Source organism: Sinocyclocheilus grahami, unplaced genomic scaffold, assembly GCF_001515645.1.
Source record: "Sinocyclocheilus grahami isolate Dianchi unplaced genomic scaffold, SAMN03320097.WGS_v1.1 scaffold738.1, whole genome shotgun sequence".
In the NCBI taxonomy this organism is placed as follows: Eukaryota; Metazoa; Chordata; class Actinopteri; order Cypriniformes; family Cyprinidae; genus Sinocyclocheilus; species Sinocyclocheilus grahami.
In genome coordinates, this window is record NW_015505917.1 from 212787 (window position 1) to 220346 (window position 7560).

Genomic DNA, 7560 nt, shown 5'->3' on the forward strand with positions numbered 1-7560 from the left:
CATTTTTTTTGGATAAATATTTAAAAATCTTGAAACCTCAGAATGACCAATCAGAGTCAAGTAGCTAGGCTGTTTCATAGAGAGGTGCAATAAATGTGTTTAAATATCCTTAAACCAATAATGTAAACAACAAATAAATGAATACAAAAACTAAGGCTTTACTTTTATTATTCATAATATTTATTGAGCAATAAGAAACGTTTTTGAAATTCCAGAGGGTGTTTAAAGTAAATATTTTAGCGTTTCTGCAGACCGTAAAAGGTTGGGAACCCCTGGTTTAAACGGACAGTTAAGGGACAGTGAGGGGACGCCATGCGATGCAGTTACTGGACAAAGTCGGTGGTCCAGATTTTGATAAAGTAAGTGACATTGAGACAGCGGTGCCGCAGTCATCGTGTCGTCGATGAGGCTGGAAGGCGAAGCGCTCGCGGGATGATTGGTGAGGTGTTCCACTGACCGCGCCCTCATTTCGCGCCCATAGCCGCCACCGGGAGACCGCGCATAGAGCGGCAGAGCTGCTGTGGCGTTGCATGCAGGTGGAGCGGCTTGACGCGCTCACACAGCCGTCGACTGTACGGCAGTGAAAGGGGACGGCAAACGCCGCATTTCGCGTCTCTGGACTATACAAAAGACAAACGCACAATTTCCAGTGAGAAGTGGGGATAAAGCGCGCTCACTTACAGCCACAAACCCAGGTAAGAGCTCTTCTGTGTGTCTCTGCAGATGCTTTTGTCATCAGAATATGTGTTTTGAGAAATGCAGGTGATGCGCGGGGCTGGGGAAGTAAACGGATGGTGTTGACTCATAAGCGAAGATGTTGTTGTCTGTTCTGTGTTATTGTTAAGCCCTCGGAAGTGTGGCTTTTATATATTCCTCGTTGGTGATGGTTTTGAACACCTGGGTGCCAGCGTAACGTTACTAACGGGCGCTGTGTGTATTGATTTGCCCCCAATTCGAGTCATGCCATGTGCGGCTCTTAGCTGCACGGGAGAGAGAGAGAAATGGAAAAGCCGTGGGAATAAAACAGCCTTTTGTTTGGATAAGCGGCTGTTTTATCCTCCGAATGGGTTGTTGATAAAATGTTAGTTTTTTTTCTGATACAATTTTCAGAGGGTATGGCCATCTGACCCTTTAAACAAGTTCACAAAGGACGGGTTACATGTAAACATATGGTCCGAATCAATTGTTTGGATGACTTGAATCGACAGCCAAGGCCTGTGAGAGTGTTTCTGGCCATATCGAAGGTTCAGCTCTTTTATGCATCGTCATTTACGAGTTCAGGGGAGTCCAGTTCATCACATAATATTTTTATGGTGTAAGTCACATTAAAATTGTTCCCAGGCAACTCAAATATATGCTGTCATTATTTACTCTGGTGTTGTTCCAAACCCTAATGGTTTTCTTTCTTTTGTAGAAAGTTATATTTAGGGATTTGCTGGTTCCTTTTCTCCAAATGATGACCGTGAATCTTGACTGAACATATTAAGCTTAACAAATGGCTTGAAATGACCAAAAAAAGTATGAAAGTGATACGAATCATGTCTTCTGCAATCATAAAATAGAGCTTCACTGATGAACAGATTGAAATTTCAGTTGTTTTTCAGTGATGATCTTCTCCAACAGTGAATTGAAATTAAGTAGCAGATCAGTCTGGTTTGTGAACACGTAATTCAGGCTAGGTTTGTGAACTGGATCAACAGATTAATCGAAAATACCCCCCCCCCCCCCCCTGTGTTTGTGTTTGTGTTTGTCCTGCAGGTCACAGCGCCGTTTCTCCACGTGGGCGGAGTTTCTCTAATGACATTTCTGTCCTGGCCAATAGCCTTACACTTCTTTCGCATGAACAAGAGAGGTACGTGATCCTGGTCACTGCTGGCAGCAAATGAAAATGCGTAGTGGTTCTGGTCATATCCTATTTCAGCCAGCAAGCATCTAGTTGTTTTCAACAGGAACGGTGGTTCTGGGCTCCGCAGCTGCTGGTCTCGAACCAGTCTCCAGTGTTGAACAATATAATGCAATATACATGCTTTTAGCTGACATTCCTGTTTTTTGTTTTGCAGCACACCAACTCAATATACTTTATTTTCCCCATCCATATATTTAAAGGAGCAGCGAGTAATTTGAGACTTTTTGCTATTTCCAATTTGATAAAAAATCCCCCCCCCCCCCCATTTTTTTTTTTTATAGATTTCAGTTTAAATTTTGATCTGTTCCTAACACAAGCAATTATACGTATATTATAATGACTATTTTATAATACAGTAACATGTACGATAACAATAAGGTTATATTAGTTAGCATTAGTAAATGCATTAACTAACAATGAGCAATACTGTACATTTGTTACACTGTTTTTTTGTTGTTGTTGTTGATATTTGTTAACATAAAAACAGCTATTTATTGTTAGTTGATGTTAGAGCAGGTCCATTAAATAATAATAACAAATACATTTTTTGATTTTAATAATGTATTAGTAGATGTTAAAATTAAAACTATAACCTAAGATTGATAAATGCTTTTAAACAAGTATCTTTCATCGTTAGTTCATGTTAATTAATGTGAACAAATGGAACCTTATTGTAAATAATAATTAATCATTTGCAACCATTTTCGTCATTCTTTGATTTTTTTTTACACTGAAAGAAATCTGTACAGGTTTTGAACATGAGGGTGAATATATGACAATCAAATTTAGATTTTTTTTGCCTGTGCTAATTCTATAGCCTCCTATACTCTGGCCATCTTTAATGGATGCCAGCACATCTAAAAAACAAAGCCACCAAAACACTGTGTTTTAATCCTTTTTGTATCGCCCTCATGAACATCTGTTGTCTTTTTCTGCCGTTGCCATGTTGTAACCCTCTATTAGCTCTATCACCAACTGTTCTGTGGCAGGGCAGCCAGGGCTGAAGAACTGAGGATAACTCGATTGTGAGCTGGTGTCAGATAAATCTTTCTGAGCTCTGGTGTGTGAAAATCCAGTAGCGCTGGCTGTGGATGACAATACATCATGGATGTAATTAAATTCACTGTTTAATATTAGTATATATTTAACACCACTAATTGCGTATGAGTCCTTTGCGTAGTAACCGCTTAGGTGAATCAGTCAAATTGAGTCTTGATAAATGTAGGCCATATTCAGACTTATGTTCCTAAAGTTTATGACCGAGACACACTCTAGACAAACTCTGGTTGATCAAATCGACATTGCCGTTATTGAAAGGCTTGAGCGATCAATATCACATAATAGTTGCTGTCTGTCAGCATGATAGGTTAGTTCGACAGTTATATGCAGCCATTTACGAGGCTATAAAAATGTGGACACAAAGATGCAGATGGTTTTGCTCTGTGCATGAAGACCATTAAATGATTCCTAGCCATGGGGATATGGGTCAGTAATGGAAAAACACTGCTTTGAACATGTTAGCCACTCTGTGCCGTTTCCAGATTTGTACCTATAAACCATGAAAATTTCATGAGCATTTTTAAAACTGTGCTATAATAATAAAAAAAAAAATCAAATGCCTTCTGTTTTCAAGCACCATCGATTATTCATTCAGCTATGCAGCAGCAAGGATGTCAAAACAACATCACAGCCCATCACCAGGAGCTTGACCTAGCTTTCCTTCTAGGTAGTAGTGAGAAAAAGAGGGGATTTTACTATGGGGATGCCCACTGCCAGGGTGCGCATCTGGGTTTTGCATGGCTCATCGTATTCATCCATAGTTGGAACACGGTATGTCACCCCGTTACACTGATTCGAAAATCAGTTTTGCAGTTGCTGTCATGGTTGCGGGTTGAATTCGGCGAGGCAGGTCCCACTTCAGGAAAATGAGAGGAGAGCAGAAGGGGGGGACCAGCATTATCAATAGCCTCCCATGAGTGTTAGGCCTGGAACTAAATCTCATCTCACCAGCTGATAAGGAGTATCGCTGGCCGTCATTGGGCTCAGAGATACAGAGAAAGGAGGGGGAGGAAGGAAAGCTGGTTGCTTTCCTGATGGACAGGTGGTCTTCCTTTCCTTTTTTTCCTCCCCTCCCTGTCTCTGTACACACGAAGGTTGACTGACTGGTTTGAAAGAATGCAGTTTTTTTTATTATTCGTCCTTCTGTGCTGTCCTTTGGCGTCTGTGTATGAGGAACTGTTTGGAAGGGAATGCCACATTTAGCCGCGTTACGATTGAATTTTGCCCGATGCAGCTCACACAGTGACCCAGTGTTGGGTAACTGACAAGTTGTCAGATTGTTTGCGCGCTGCTTAATTAATTACTTTTTAAAGCATTTTGCAATTAGCATGATGGTAGTTCATCATAACATTGCCTCATGATGTCTTCCATTGTTATGTTCATGCTGTGTGTGAATTAGGCTTACTAGCTGCATGATGATCTATACTTTTATTTAATTATTAATGTGAGATGAGCACAAAACAAAAGGAAAACATGCATTATGATACATTATGACTGCATAATCTTTAATTGAGTTTACCATTACGGCTGCCATGGTGAAGTGTCAATTACAGCATTCTATGGATCTATTGTGCACCTATATATTAGGGATGTTCATTTAGGTTATTTTTCCTAACCGACGCTCGTTAACCGATTGTTAACTGGTAACCGACAAGATTATTTAAAATTAGAATTTAATTAAATTAGAAATTAGAAAGTGTCTGTGACCCATTAAAAAAAAATACTAACATTTGTTTTCCGGGGATTCATTTTACATTCGCAAAAAGCAGCAAATCACAGAACATGAGGATTCACATGGTCATATCATATCACATCACGCACCTGCAGCGCTTCTGCATAATAAAGCTAGACTATATATATATATTTATAAGCCTATTTATTCGTTATATATATATATATAAAACGAATAAATATTAATATACGAGGAATACTTTTTACTTAAATAATAAATTAAGAAAAGGAAATAAAAACTGCAACAAGTAGCCTAGTATGGAGAGTTTCTTTTCATTTTTGTGCTTTTCATTTTCGGCATCCTATTTTTCTTTAGGCTTATTTTACAAAAAGCACATAGATTTGTTTTTATTGTGAATGTACACAAATAAAGGCAAACCTTTTACAATTCAAATTATCTTTACGACTAAAAGAAGTAGTTGCTTCCACTGTTTCCATCGGCGACACATGCGTGCACACAGTTAAGCATTGTTACCTTGACAATGCAGCCTGTTCATTATCATAATAAAATACAGTGAGTCAAACATATGGGAAAAAACCTATGTAGTAAAAAAAAAAACGTGTAGTAAAATCTGTGCCGTTAAGTGTTATCACCGCACTGCCGTGATGTTAAGCAAAACATTTTGTTTTACGTGGATATTGGAACGCGAGTGAAGTAGGCTACATAATAAATAATAATTTGCCATTCAAATATATCGCAAATACAGAAACATTTGATTTTGTGTGGAATGAGAGACCCAACGTTGGTTTCAGTTTAGTTTTAGCCTAAATTAATTCGTTTTGGCTTGTCGTTTATATTGCTATAGCATCTTATTTTAAATTCTTGTTCTTTTCTAAATACTGTTAATTGAAAGGATTTGTTGTGGAATGAGGGGAACTAAAATAGCCTAGCTATGTTTACAGTGTCTATTATAATGTTTGTAAGCATTTTGCGTCGGCATTAGGCCTATTTCTGAATGAAGAAATAAAATGTGACTTGTTTTTTCCCCCTAAAAAAAACTATTTTTTATACGCGTAGCGTATTTTTTTTAACCATGCAGCAAACCTTTTAAAATATTTTGATAAATTACTGAAAAAATCAATAATTAAATTACTTTTTAAACCGTTTAACTGATTGTATTAATCGGTCAATATTCTTATGGTCGGTTAACCGGTTAAACGGTGAAAATGAACATCTCTAATATAAATATATATATATATATATATATATATATATATATATATATTCTGTCATGACAACTCTCGGAGGGATTGGCATGGTAATGTACATGACAATGTTAATTCTCTGCTGCGGCAGAGCAAGTACCGGGACTTGCTACTGCCAATACATCCACAACATGCTGCTGTGAGCATGTAAGAAATATTGCTGCTGCAAATATAACATACATGAAATAACCCCCCACAAAGCAGGAGACATAGAAGGGAAAATACAAGCCAAAACAAGAACAAAACACCCCCCAACAAGCAGATCTATCGCCAAGACATATGTACTGCTGCTGCTCTGAAGAGCCATGTGAACCGCATGTATTACTATCTATGTGTGCCTGGGCTACCACGCCGACCGGCTTAATGCTAGTGGCCTATAACTATGTGAGCCTTGGCTACCTCGCCGACTGGCTTAACAATAGTGGTCTATGACTATGTGAGCCTTGGCTACCTCGCCGACTGGCTTAACAATAGTGGGCTATGACTATGTGAGTCTGGGCTACCACGCCGACTGGCTGAACTCTAATTAAACTCAATGCATATTTGAACTACACTACCCATGATGCATTTCACTCTAAACTAACTGTTACGCCATAGATAGTGATCTTCAGCGTCTCCCACAACACTGTCATTGATATGACTGCAATAAGCGCGTGCTTCTGACGCTGCGTGCAGCTGAAATCAACCACACACTCATCACAATGAAAACATTGACCTTAAATAACGAACGTGAACACTGGGATAATCACAGATGTATATGGCGAACCCCTATTGAAATGCATACACAAGAATGCTTATTTAATTTAACCTGTTTCATGTCCGTTACTATCGGCGTGTCCTCAGAGGGATTACATATGCTCTAAACTGCGTTTTGTTCCAGCTGTATAAACACAGATGCTAAATGCTGCTGCTAATATGCTTAATATTCGCTCCTTCATACAATGCAAACTGCTAACATGACACTTAGTTTAAACTAGGGCTGTGCGATATGGACAAAAAAAACCTATCGCAATTTCTTTGATCAATTTTGCAATTTCGATTTTAATCATGATTTTGACACACACAGACATGCTTTACAGTCATAAATGCATTCAGTGGGAATTTGAAACATATTTCCAAAAGAAAACCAATTAGAGCTTTATCAAAAAGCTGTAACATGTCTCTAGAACAGACATAAGGCAAAACAATCACTAAGTAAAGGTGTAACAAAATGTCTCTAGAATAGACACATGGCAGTAAAAAATAAAATAAAAATCCCTTGTCAAATGTTTTTTGCCATGCATTGGTCATAGAGCTCTTTGTGGCGTTGCCTCAGATGTTGAACTAGATTTTTTGCGTCAAGTTCACACGTACTCCGTCTGCAGTGCGTATACAGTATGTGTATGCGGTGCAGAAGCAGCACGGACTCATTTTGCTTTCGCACAGGATGCGTTTGCAGTCCGCTCCTGATCCTCGGCTGTTTACCACAAACACAACATTTATCCATTATTATGATTTCAAATCCAAATGTTGTTTCTGAAAATGCTTTTATCACAGTACAGTAATACAATCTTTCATAGACATATTCACATCTATTATTTATCTAAAAGTGCACTTTTCCTTGTTTTAAATCTAGCCAAAAAGCCATGTGTTGACTGTGAAACGGTAGAACGGTAGAA

General features: G+C 38.5%; 1 protein-coding gene across 1 annotated transcript in view; it reads left to right on the top strand.

The window, feature by feature from the left end:
* Positions 1–319: 319 nt before the first annotated feature.
* The window catches only part of nrxn2a (neurexin 2a), a 401294-nt gene continuing 394053 nt past the window's right edge, over positions 320–7560 (top strand). Inside the window, exon 1 of the mRNA XM_016244908.1 lies at positions 320–695. The gene's annotated coding sequence lies outside the window, so the exon portion shown is untranslated. The remainder of the gene's footprint in view (positions 696–7560) is intronic.